Raw genomic sequence first — 13,654 nt, 5'->3', positions numbered from 1 at the left:
GATTTCTGGTGCTTCATATTTAGGAGTATTTCAGAGTGCTCAGCCCACAAAGTCTGATCTAAGCTAGAAGCTGACAATGGGCTGTAACATTCAGGGAGCTAACAGAGCTGCTCCATGGATTTCCAGTTGTGAAAATGTATTTTCATACATACATCACATCCAGTTGTTCCATGATGAGGTCAGTCTCTGAGAAAAACCTATAGTTGACTTTTGTCTCCCTCTGGAACAGAAAAATGAATCATGAAGGTAAAGTATTACAACCCTTGAAAGAAAATTGTAGTCTCCATTATTTTCTATTCCAGTGCAATTTGAGAATGAATTCATGTGTTTACATTTTTTCAGTGAAATTTATTTTTATGAAAATAAATGGTCTGCAGAGATTTTGTCACTGAGAAATAGTAATTCCACAGCTCATATTACTGTGCATGCACAAAAACCTTACTGGGATGACAGAGCAGCATCTCACTGCTGTAGATTGTAAGATCTTGAAGTAAGGATTTTAGGGACAACGAAAAGTTTTAGACTTCTGTTCTCTTTCAACAATTTTTTTATTCTTTTTTTTTCCCCAAAGAATGCATTCTCAGTGAAAGGGGGAAAGAAAAAAAAGGGAGTTTTTATTGGTTTTCCAGCTATACATCTTACTTTATACTGGAATACTTCTTTTGATAATAATGATGATAATGAGTAGTAATGAAAATAACAATAATGACAATGAAAATAAGAATGAAAATGAAAATTATTAAGATAATAGTAGTATAGAACTACAAATTTTTTTTCTAGTAATTGAGATTAATTCTAACTATAATATATTGACCCAAACAGAATTTGTTTCTTCATCCTATCCATGGACAATCAAATCTACTTATTGTGTATTCACTAACAAAACCAGCCTGGCTGGTCAGAGCTCTTCAGAAGTGAAAGTTTTGTTATCTCCATTAAACCATTATCCCCATTATTGGGATCTCCATGCAGACTTTTTGGTAAACCAGGAGGGGCTAATTGTGCACTCACTGCTGCTCTGATGTAAAAGGCAACAACAGCAAAAGGTGATTTTGCAGTACATACAAACAAATAAGTAAATAAGTTCATGTCCTTTATACTTTTTTTTTTTCTCCTCCGCCTGTTTTCATCCTAGCCTGGGATGAGTTATAAGGCAAGAACATTTTGAGATCACATCTGCAGTTGTTGTTCTGCTCCCCTCCTCTGATCTGCCTGGCAGCTTGGAGTGAAGGGCAGTTCCTGTGCAAGGCCTGCTGCACAGAATGCCATGTTCCAGGGCTGTAAAAAGGAAAAAAAAACCCACCAAAAACCAGCTTTGTTCATGTCAGGGTCTTGGATCTCTCAAGCATTATTAAGTGTGCCCACAGGAGCAGATGTTGCTTGGAGCTGGCCTTGAGATGAGAACATCAAGAGCTCTGGTAAATGAGCTGCCACTTTTACAGGCACAGCAGCATGATTTCCTCAAGGCTATCAGTGAGAAATAATGTCCTCACATGAACTGCAGAGCCATCCAGAACTTGGTTATCAGAATATAAATTTTTCGATTATTGGAGTGAAAGAAAGATTGTGCTATTCCCTTTAATTTATTCGTCTCTTCATAAGTTTTTGTTATTTCTGTCAGAGACTGCAGACAGAGGAGGCAGCTGAGTGAGAAGTCTGAAACAAAGAGTTTTAAATGTCACAGCAAAAAGCTGTTAGATGAACATTCCTAATAATAAAAAAAATTGAATTAAAATTGGGAATTTATTCACTGTAGACATTCACTGTAGACACTGTAGACATTTTCAAAAACCCAACAATTTTCAGCCATTTATTTGCAGTAAAACATCCCAGATTTTTCATAGACGCTACCAAAGATCGGCCCATTGTATTGCATCCCGGTAGAGGTGTTTTTCTTATTTTAATTACTACCAGGACATCCTATGTATCTTTGTTTAATGGATACCACAAGTCTTACCCAGATAAACAGTAAATTTGCTGTCCTGCCTGGACCATTACCATTAATTAAGTTTTCTATGGAATACAAACCCATGAAGTCATTCCCCTATTGCACCTGCAATGAATTAATCAAGTTTTCTGGGGTGCATAAGCCTTCAACTCCACAACTCTCTCAAGATTTTTTTTCCTTTCTATGACATCTAATTAATTTCTGGTTATATGATAACCACTAAAACATTCTTTACTGAAGTTTGTTCTTCAGCTATTGATTGAGTTTTAAGGGGTATGGGTCCGGAAGTTCCTTTCTGCAGGTGCAGTCAGATAATTTATCAGGATTTTCTGCTTTCAGACAACACATATCTAAATCAAAACCAGCTAAAATCACAGTCAAACATTTCTTAACTAATTAGACATAGATATTTACTTAAAAAAAACCAAATCACCAAACTGCTGGCTAACTAGGATGACAGTAATTGAGCAGTCCAACAGTCTTTCCTACCTGACATGTTTATGCAGCTTGAAAATAAATATACAACCTGCTCATAAGGTTTGAGTTGCTGCAAAGAGGAAACGCTTTTAGTCTCAAATTCCCTAAATAAATACATTTAGTGTTTAGTGCTTTCTACCCTATTTTTGTTTGCTTCAGGACAAAGAATGAAGGAAAGTGGGAGGATGTACATTTTGGCAGTGATCCAAGGGGGTGAAGTGCATAGTTCAGATCTGGACAAGACAAGAATAGCCAGTACTAAATTCCCAAAGTACTTCCCTTAGGTAAAACACAAAAGGATTTGTAGGAGATGTTTATGAAAATTTTTTAACCAAAATTGCTCATGACAACTGACCCAGACTTTTGGAAGTTGTACATGAAAAAATACAGCCGTACCATCCTCATTTTCAAAGATGTTTTCCAGTATTCATAAAGAAAATCTCCAAGCTAAGTGCAGAAGTCTGAGATCAAATATCCCCTTATAGCAATGGGTATGTCAAATGGGTGATTTATTTTTAAATTTTAACGTTTTAGTCAAACCCTGGCAAGCAAATTACTGCAGATCCATGCCTACTAATTCCCAGCTTTGAAATGTTATCATTTCAGCTCCCAAGGCTTTCAGGACACGACCTGTGTGTAGCTCCCAGGTTTTCCTGCAAAGCAGAGAGTTTCTGGGATCTCCTTGTATGCACAAACCTGCTTGGTTTGAGAGCAGCATTTAGCCCAGGGGCTTCCACACAGGATTTTACACAGCCATGCCACACAGAAAGGCAGAACACACACGTCCTGTGTCCTCTGGAATGTCTGCATGTGCAACAGAACTTTAAAAGGGTTGTGTTTTGGTTTTTTTTTTTTGAGAAATTCAGACATTTTATCTCTCTGGCAGGTTTTCTGTGTATGTATGGAGTGGTGGGTGAACTGAAATCAAGTAACAGAATACAGAGTGGCACGAACACACAGCTTTTAGCTACCCAGATTTATCTCTTCTATTTATAAACAATGTAATAAAAAGATACCAGTTCATAAATAAAACCTGTTTTATAGCAGGGTTGTTTTTTTTTGTTTGTTCCCAGTTTTTGCACGAATGCTACAATCCTAACTTATTATCCATTTGAAAGGAATTCCCAGAAAAATGAACTTTTCTTCGTACTACTCTTCCTTGCGGCAAAAATTTGGGCTTTAGTACCACTCACAGCCAAATTTCATCATCATTGGGTTAGAACAGCAGGCCTGAAGTTTAGCAATAATAAACACACAAAGTTCCCAGTAGTGAGTGAACAAAACATGCAAACACAAATGCCAGGCTGGTGCTCATTTTCTCAATACACAGAATAGCTAGCAAAATAAGCTCCCACTTCTGTATTTTCCAGAATCATTTTATCTTTGGAGCAAAGATAAATATCTAAAGTTGTTTTGGTCAGTTAATAATATCACTCACTTCTGTTATTAATAGGACTACTCACAGAGCTGAAGTTTGGATGCCTTTTTGGGACTGTTCAATCTTTTTTTTTTTTTTTGTAATAGGAGGTACCAGTCACTATTTTAATGTAATTTGGTAGCTTCTCTGCCTTGGTGCAGCATGCGAGAAGGGAAAAAATGGTAATCAGAATAAATAATATTTATTTATATATTTATTTATTTATTAATTTTTTAAAATAGTAATATGAATAAATACTATTTTTATGTATTTGTTTGTTTATTTATTTAAATTTATTTTTAAAAATTTATTTACTTATTGTTGCAGACTCCTACACCATTGTCAAAAACACTAGTTGCAGGCACAAATAGGTTTCTGCAAAATACTCCTGACAGGTTTTAGGTCAGCTGCTTTCCAGAATGAGCACCTGCATTAGCCTGAATTATCACCCACTCCTGGCCTACAGAGATTCAAGAGGTCTAACACAGAAAAAAACCCCATTATATCCTGAAATAAGAGATTTAGACCTTTATCTCACCAATCCTTCTTGTTCTCTAGTTAGTATCATTCACAGCACACAGAAAACCCAATCTGCCCAAATCCTTCACAAAAGACAGGATTAAAAAAAAAAAAAAAAGAAAAAAAAGAAAAAAAATTAGCTTTTATGATGGATAACTTGGAGTTGCACCAGAGAGCATAATGGCCAGGTTTTTAATTTCAGAACTGTATGGAAAACTGGCAGAAATGGTCAGGAAAAGCAACCTTGGTCTGGAGAGGGAGAAATGCAAAGCCTGCACTCTGCTGAGGGTGGAGTGGCATTACCCCCGCAGCTGTACGAGCACACATTTGTCTCATGGCAGGGAGGCCTCTTGCAAGGAAAAGCTCCAAATCTGTGCATAATAATAATAATAAAAAAAAAAAAAAGGTCGTCTTGAAAAGGTCTTGGCAAAAAAAGAAGTTCCCAGGCTGAACGCTGCATTTTGGGTTCTGTATGAAAGTAATTTACAACAGAAAGTTAGAAACCCAGAAGGAGCTTAGCCAAACTTGCATTTCCTCAGAGAAACACCTCGCCAGCACTGTGGCTCCCTGCAGGATCCAGGAGGTGCTTTCAGAGCTGCACACATTATTCTCATAAACTCTGCCCTGTGCGCCAGGAATGCCTGAAATGGTTCAGAAGCTTGATCCATTTCCTTCATCTGACACTGCTAAAATAAAGAGAAAGAAAGGAAAGGAAAGGAAAGGAAAGGAAAGGAAAGGAAAGGAAAGGAAAGGAAAGGAAAGGAAAGGAAAGGAAAGGAAAGGAAAGGAAAGGAAAGGAAAGGAAAGGAAAGGAAAGGAAAGGAAAGGAAAGGAAGGAAGTGGCGGAAGGAAGGAAGTGGCGGAAGTGGCGGAAGTGGCGGAAGTGGCGGAAGGAAGGAAGGAAGGAAGGGAAAGTGAAAGAAAAAGAAAGAAAGAAAGAAAGAAAGAAAGAAAGAAAGAAAGAAAGAAAGAAAGAAAGAAAGAAAGAAAGAAAGAAAGAAAGAAAGAAAGAAAGAAAAATGCAATTTCCCATCAGCATTTTCATTCTCCCACTTGTACCAAAGATATCGTGGCCTCAGCTAATACACAAGTTTAAGAGTAAAAGCATAAAACCCCATCCTGGACACATCAAAACAGAGGCATGGAGGCCAGATTTTGTATTTAATTTAAAACCCTAAAGTAGTTTTACAGAATAAGTGAAAGAGACAAAATTCCTCAGTAAAGGTAATATCCCTTAACATGGCTTGGCATGTATATTAATTGGCTCAATACAGCAGTGTAAGGTAATTATGGGCACTAATTGTTTCTGTTTGTGACCCATTTGACCATTATCACAGAGGCTGTATCTTGGCCCAGTGCTGCATTGACTCACTTATTTAGAAATTGGACTAAATTGAACACTGGAATTGAGCAGTAGCCACCTTGCTGGCCTTCAAGCCTCCCTTGCACGGGGGTGAATGTCAGAATTTAACAGAGCACTGCCAAAGTTAAAAGTTAAAAGGGAAAACTGAAAACTTAAAGGGAAAACTGAAAAGAGGAAAATGATGTGTAGGGAAACATTGCTCACAGAATCTGTGCAACGCAAATTTTAGCTCAAGCCTCCACTTCTGTATTTTACTTGGAGATCACTGGGGATGAAGTACAAAGCCATGTGTGTTCAGCAAACACTGGAGGCCAAAAAGACAGATGGTTTTGGTGGTGAGTGAGCTGCGGGGGGCATCTCTGTTCCCCTGGTTGGTAGCAGACATCTTTTCTGAAAAATCCTTTTCTTAGGATTTTCCTTCCTGAGAAGCTGAGAGGCCTCAGGAACAAAATGTGAGAACAATGGTTATCTGGCTGCTGGTGGATGCAACAGGGTGCAGTCTGGGGATTGGCCCATGTTGGATGTTTGTAATTAATGGGCCAATCACAGGCCCACTGGCTCGGACAGAGAGCCGAGGCCAGCAAGCCTTTGTTATCAGTTCTTTCCTATTCTACTCTGAGCAAGCCTTCTGATGAAATCCTTTCTTCTATTCTTTTGATATAGCTTTAATATAATATATATCATAAAATAATAAACTCTGAAACAATATATATTATATGATATATTATATATATTGTTTCAGAGTTTATTATTTTATGATATATATTATATTAAAGCTATATCAAAAGAATAGAAGAAAGGATTTCATCAGAAGGCTTGCTCAGAGTAGAATAGGAAAGAATGATAACAAAGGCTTGTGGCTCGGCTCTCTGTCCGAGCCAGCTGGGCTGTGATTGGCCATTAATTACAAACATCCAACATGGGCCAATCCCAGATGCACCTGTTGCATCCCACAGCAGCAGATAACCATTGTTTACATTTTGTTCCTGAGGCCTCTCAGCTTCTCAGGAAGGAAAATCCTAAGAAAAGGATTTTTCAGAAAAGATGTCTGCTACAACAGGGGAACAGAGATGCCCCCGCAGCTCCTGGGGGAGCCCAGGCAGGAGCAGGGAAATGTGTCCTGAAGGAAATTACAGCCCCTGGAGGGGTCCTGGCCCGTGGGGATCCACAGTGGAGCTCCTGAAGGAATGGCACCTCATGGAAGGGAATCCCACCGGAGCAATTCTTGGTGGCGTTGGGGAAGGTGTTTTATCCTCCTCTGCTATTAACTGGCAATAAATTAAATTAATCTTCTGCATGTTTTGCCCATGATAGTAACTAGTGAGTAATCTCCTTGTCCTTATCTTGACCTATGAGCTTCTAATCTTATTTTCCCCCGGCTGACTTGCTGGAGGAGGAAGGGGAGGGAGACGGTGGCTGGCTGAGCACCCGGCAGCTGGCCAAGGTCACCCCACCACAGCAGCCCTGGAAAGGCAGCCAGGAAAGGAGCAGAGACAGATCTGTTAAAGAATCACCCAGAGACACTTTGGATAAGGAATTTTGCAGCTGGCTACACATGGGCATCAAGGGATGTGTAGAACGTTCTGTCTGGCTGGTAGTGCATGCTCTCATCTGCTGGCCTCAGTTTCAGGATATTATCATTTTAGAGAATTTCTTTCTTTCTTTTCCTTCCTTCCTTCCTTCCTTCCTTCCTTCCTTCCTTCCTTCCTTCCTTCCTTCCTTCCTTCCTTCCTTCCGCCACTTCCTTCCTTCCTTCCTTCCGCCACTTCCTTCCTTCCTTCCTTCCTTCCTTCCTTCCTTCCTTCCGCCACTTCCTTCCTTCCTTCCTTCCGCCACTTCCTTCCGCCACTTCCTTCCGCCACTTCCTTCCTTCTGCCACTTCCTTCCGCCACTTCCTTCCTTCCTTCCGCCACTTCCTTCCGCCACTTCCTTCCTTCCTTCCTTCCTTCCTTCCTTCCTTCCTTCCTTCCTTCCTTCCTTCCTTCCTTCCTTCCTTCCTTCCTTCCTTCCTTCCTTCCTTCCTTCCTTCCTTCCTTCCTTCCTTCCTTCCTTCCTTCCGCCACTTCCTTCCTTCCTTCCTTCCGCCACTTCCTTCCGCCACTTCCTTCCGCCACTTCCTTCCTTCCGCCACTTCCTTCCTTCCGCCACTTCCTTCCTTCCTTCCGCCACTTCCTTCCGCCACTTCCTTCCTTCCTTCTGCCACTTCCTTCCTTCCTTCCTTCCTTCCTTCCTTCCTTCCTTCCTTCCTTCCTTCCTTCCTTCCTTCCTTCCTTCCTTCCTTCCTTCCTTCCTTCCTTCCTTCCTTCCTTCCTTCCTTCCTTCCTTCCGCCACTTCCTTCCGCCACTTCCTTCCGCCACTTCCTTCCGCCACTTCCTTCCGCCACTTCCTTCCGCCACTTCCTTCCGCCACTTCCTTCCGCCACTTCCTTCCGCCACTTCCTTCCTTCCTTCCTTCCTTCCGCCACTTCCTTCCTTCCTTCCTTCCGCCACTTCCTTCCGCCACTTCCTTCCGCCACTTCCTTCCTTCCGCCACTTCCTTCCGCCACTTCCTTCCTTCCTTCCTTCCGCCACTTCCTTCCGCCACTTCCTTCCTTCCTTCCGCCACTTCCTTCCTTCCTTCCGCCACTTCCTTCCTTCCTTCCTTCCTTCCTTCCTTCCTTCCTTCCTTCCTTCCTTCCTTCCTTCCTTCCTTCCTTCCTTCCTTCCTTCCTTCCTTCCGCCACTTCCTTCCTTCCGCCACTTCCTTCCTTCCGCCACTTCCTTCCTTCCTTCCTTCCGCCACTTCCTTCCGCCACTTCCTTCCTTCCTTCCTTCCTTCCTTCCTTCCTTCCTTCCTTCCTTCCTTCCTTCCTTCCTTCCTTCCTTCCTTCCTTCCTTCCTTCCTTCCTTCCTTCCTTCCTTCCTTCCTTCCGCCACTTCCTTCCTTCCTTCCTTCCTTCCTTCCTTCCTTCCTTCCTTCCTTCCTTCCTTCCTTCCGCCACTTCCTTCCGCCACTTCCTTCCGCCACTTCCTTCCGCCACTTCCTTCCGCCACTTCCTTCCGCCACTTCCTTCCGCCACTTCCTTCCTTTTCCTTCCCTCTCCTCTCCTCTCCTCTCCTCTCCTCTCCTCTCCTCTCCTCTCCTCTCCTCTCCTCTCCTCTCCTCTCCTCTCCTCTCCTCTCCTCTCCTCTCCTCTCCTCTCCTCTCCTCTCCTCTCCTCTCCTCTCCTCTCCTCTCCTCTCCTCTCCTCTCCTCTCCTCTCCTCTCCTCTCCTCTCCTCTCCTCTCCTCTCCTCTCCTCTCCTCTCCTCTCCTCTCCTTCTTTCCCTCTCTATTTCCCACTTTTTCCTAATACCTGGGGGCAACAGGAGACACAGAAACTCTTATCTGATATTCTGTGTACACAGCACAGAGGCAATCACTGTCTGAAATGAATTTGTTTTCTGAATAGTTGTCAAATAAAACTGTTTTCATGCAAAATGTGGAATGCTGCCTGTGTCACTGAGAGAAAGACCTGCACAGGGGCCTCAGCATCAGGAAATACCTAGCTCAGGAAGGGGGAAGAGGGTGTGGATGTAAAGGGAAGAGGATTGAAACTTGATTAATTTCACCAACTGCTACAGTAGCAGATTTGACAGATTTCCAGGCCTTGAACTGTGCAAGTTCCATCCACCCCTGAATCAGCTCATTACAGTTTGGTGCCCAAGGCTTTATGCTGTATGTTTAATGCTCAACAAAATTAATTGTTAGATTTGAGGGTTACCTTTCATTCTTGATGAAAAACAGCAGCGATGACCACGCTAAAAATGATAATTAAAAAAAAAAAATCCAGATACAACATCAGCTACTAAAAATGGAATTACTAACATCAAATGCTACAGTGACATCAAGTGGTGAAGCACCACCTTTCATGCTGCATTTCCAAAGATAAATTTCTGGCTCTTCTCACACTTCTCTCGTGGCCCATGTCAGTTGCTGTGTTAGAATCTATTTTCCTCATCAATATATTACTTTTTCTACAGAAACCAATCATAAAATTCTCTCCTCCCCCCGAGTTTAAATCAATTCTGGTGGAAGGAGAGCAAAGGTTTAACACTTTATATTGTCAGTAAGGTCCCATTGTTACTGCTTGTGTTGTTTGTCTGACAGAGGTGACACAATTCAACAAGGGTAAATTTCTTTTTAAAGTAACAGTTTGAGAAGTTTCTCCTTCCCTTTATTCATCAAACAATGTAGGGGCAGGTATCCTTGAGAGATAGAGAGAGAAAATAACAAAATTTCTTTATAATTTGCCTTCAGATCTTGGTTACATTCATTTTATTAAGAGCTTTTCTTCACTGAGCCCTTTCGGGAGCTGTCCCCCCACACCCCCAGTTTTAATTCATATTATAATAGAAAACAAATTTTCCACCTGGCAATACTTAGTGCTTCTGTGTTAGGTTTATTTTATTTCAGCCACCAGTTCCCAGAGATAACATTTTTCATCTTATTTAGGAGTGCTACCAATATAAAATCTATACTGAAAAATAATGGTATTACAAATTATTTGCTTGGTACTGTCATTACATAAACAGCATTTAATTGTGTGATACTACTGTTTTTCCTAGTATTAGTACCTCCACAGCTGTTTTCTTACATTCTTGGTAAAATTTGTTCTTTAGTTTGCATTATAGTAGCTGTGGCTTGCAATGTATGGCTTAATTAAAAAAAAAATTCTTTCTAACAGGACTTTAAATGGATTTATAACAAGACCCAAGCCACAAATTTTCACTCTTAAAAGTACAATTAAAATACACAGCTGACATTTCTCACATGCTAATGCAGAAAAGCAATTAAGACTCATTAATTTGGCTGTGAGAGAAGTTAAACGCATACTGTAGAAGTCTAGCTGTTAACCTAAAAGAACCATGTAAGTATTACTGGCACTGATTGTAAATACACTAATATATTAATCCATTTTAAAAAGCAGAAATTATGGAAGAATTATTTTTTTTTTTTCACGACATTAGGAGCACATGAACTGTGAGCCCATTGGCACAGGGTTTCCAGCCCAAAGACTCTGATTTATTAAATCACGTCCTGGTAGGAATTTATAATTTACATTATAGGTAATGGTAGGAAGCCTTTATTTCTTTCTGTTGATGTGGAGGATTTTTTAGGAGGATCAAATGGAGGATCAAACGTTTTTGATGCCAGAGGATCTTTACCTCTGAGAAATGTCCAAGACTGCAGGGAAAAAATGTAGAAAAGTCCACAGCCCTTGTCTTTGTTTTTTTCACTTTTAACACGAAAATTGAGTGGGGGAAAAGATGAATGGCAGAAAAAAATACCTTCAATGTAAGTCATTATTAATCTTCCCTTCCCTTGCCTGGGGAGCCATCCCATATTTCTTGCTGAAGGTAATAAGGTGTCAGGCAGCAAGACAAAGGCCTGAGACTGGGCTTACAAGGCTTACCTAACAAATACACAAGGTCTAGATGGAATAATTTCAGCACCCTGAATTATTGATGAAAGTCAAAGCAGTGGGAGGATTTATCTTCCCTTTTTTTCCCCCCCTTTCTCTCTCTCACAGTGCTGTGCACAAGCAGAGATTGTGGTTTTAATGCTTGTTTTTCCTATGGCTTTAGTGCCTGTCCATGGCAGGTGATGCAGTAAAAAGAGAGAGTGAGAAAGAAAAGGAATGCCTTGGAAATAATGCACTTTTCAACTACTGAGATTGTAAAGCTGAAAGTGTAGAAATAGGAAAATATCTCACTTGGAAGGAAGTCTTCTTTTCATGGATTGCATGAATTCACATGAACAACACTCAGATCAACTCCCAACACTCTTTAAGAGAAGAAGCTCAATAAAATTATTTTCTTTTTTTTTTTTTGGTAGAGTGTAGCAAATTAACAACACAGAGATTCAGGGTTGTGTGTTTCTTCAAATGGCAAATAATTTCTTTCTAAAGGTCCACGTTTTGCATCTGGTTTTGAAGGGCTGCAGAGAAACTTCCAAAGAGAAAAATGTCATTGCTTTCATTCTGGGGAGGAAGGGGAAAACAATTCTGCTTCCCCATGCTCCTGAAGGTCCCATCAGAAAACAGACATGTCCTAATCCAGAACCTGAAATGTCATTTTTTTTTTTTCTATTTTTTCAGCTGCACTTTCTTATTTAAAGGGAAGGAAAAAGGGTCTTTTCTGAGTTGGCTGTCGCTGCTTTTGCTGCATGGCTGAATGTGAGTGTAGCCATTTCTTATTAAATGGAGTAAGTCTGACTTGCAAATAGTGGGGGAAAAAAATAAATCAAATGCAATCATTTAGGCTGCAAGCCCAATTTCTGCAGCTCTGCTTGAGTCATGCTGTAGCACATATAAGTAGCAGATGTGAAATGATTTCCAGACACAGAACTGTGGTTGATCACTTGGTGAGGAGTCCAGTTCCTGTCAAGTGCATCTGAATTCCAGGAGCTTGAGTTAATCTGGAACATCTGTTGCCTATGTACAGAAGAAATGAAAGGAATTCTTACCAGAATTTGAAACTACATGCGTAGATATTTGTGTGTATGTAAACAAAAATATGCATGGGTGCGTCACCTCACCAAGTCCCACAGAAAGCTTGCTATTCAAGAAATAATTTATTTTCTGGTTTGGAAATTAATAATATTCCAGTGCAGAGAATACTCCAGAGTAGATCTGATTCAAGTTTCACTGTTCTTTGAGAAGCTTTGGTTAAAGACAGCATTAAAACCTCCAGAAATTAAGAAAAACCAATTAGCAGTCTCTCCTGACAGTGCATTCTTCATATACCTGTCTGTAGACACATAGGGAAAAAGTCACTGATTATTTGATTAAATAATGACATTTTTATTCCTCATTTAAGGAACTTTTATAGGGTTTGCTTTGGTTATTCACTGAGTTTTAAGTCTGGTTTCGATATTTTGATTTTGGGAAAAATTTGTAAAATTACAGGTTATTTTTCCTATGAGAGAAAGTGTGGTCTTCAGTATCCCAGATGTTATCATGGAATTAGGACATTTTGCTTTAAAATTCTGGTGAAAAGACTTATAATCAGAGAGGACAGTGCAGATACTAATTTTTGACACTGAAGCCCCTGTCTAGCTTATGAAAATCTCTATTTCACAGTTTCAGGCATTAACATCAGAGTAATCTAACACATTACCATGGAGCATTCATGTCATGGGGAAGTCATAAACCCAAAACTGAGCCTTTTAATTTCATTAAATTTGATAAATTTATTAATGTTAATAATTTAATAAATTTCAACATTAATTTCATTAATGACCACTACCTGAGCTGCACAGACCTCCAACACCTTGAGAAATGAACAGCTCCTCCTGACAAAGGGCAGTTGCTGAATTTTGTGAGCCCAGTGTGGAAATCCCTGGTTACTTCTGAAACAAATTTTTGCCTATATTGTCAGAAAATCCACGACAACACAACTCAGAAGCACCACTTGTAAGATCAAATAAAGCACCAGCAGCATCCTGGTGGTGCAGTGAGTGGCAGCACTGAGTGGTGGCACTCAACAGCTGAAAAAAAATCCAAAATCTAGCAGGAGATGTGGTGGCAAGGCTGACTTTGGATATAGGCAGCCCTTATGAATAGAGTCCAGTCTTTTTCAGGGGTAGTGGACAGACCTGTGGAGGAGAAGTGGGTGCAGAAAACAGAAATTATGTGCACAGCTTGCGAAGATCCCTGCACTAAGGTGTGGTGTGACGTCGAATCATTCACTAAATCAAGGAGCACCACAAAAAAGTGCAGGATGGGACAGTGGTGACTCAGACCAGGGCCAGTTTTCAAGTTGTCTGGGTGGTGTAGAGGGGAGTCCAGTGGGGAATGCAGAGTTCAGAGCGACCCTTTTGCAATTTCCAGATGCCCAGGCGGGTTTAGGTGCAGCAGCTTGCACCCAAGTGAAGGTCTGAGATTTCAATGAGCCTTAACAGCCCTGAG

The sequence above is a fragment of the Agelaius tricolor genome, unplaced genomic scaffold (assembly GCF_023055355.1).
Source record: "Agelaius tricolor isolate 1412-34295 unplaced genomic scaffold, bAgeTri1.0.p SCAF_44, whole genome shotgun sequence".
NCBI lineage: Eukaryota > Metazoa > Chordata > Aves > Passeriformes > Icteridae > Agelaius > Agelaius tricolor.
The sequence above is the reverse complement of the archived record's forward strand: the minus strand, read 5'-3'. Positions refer to the sequence as shown.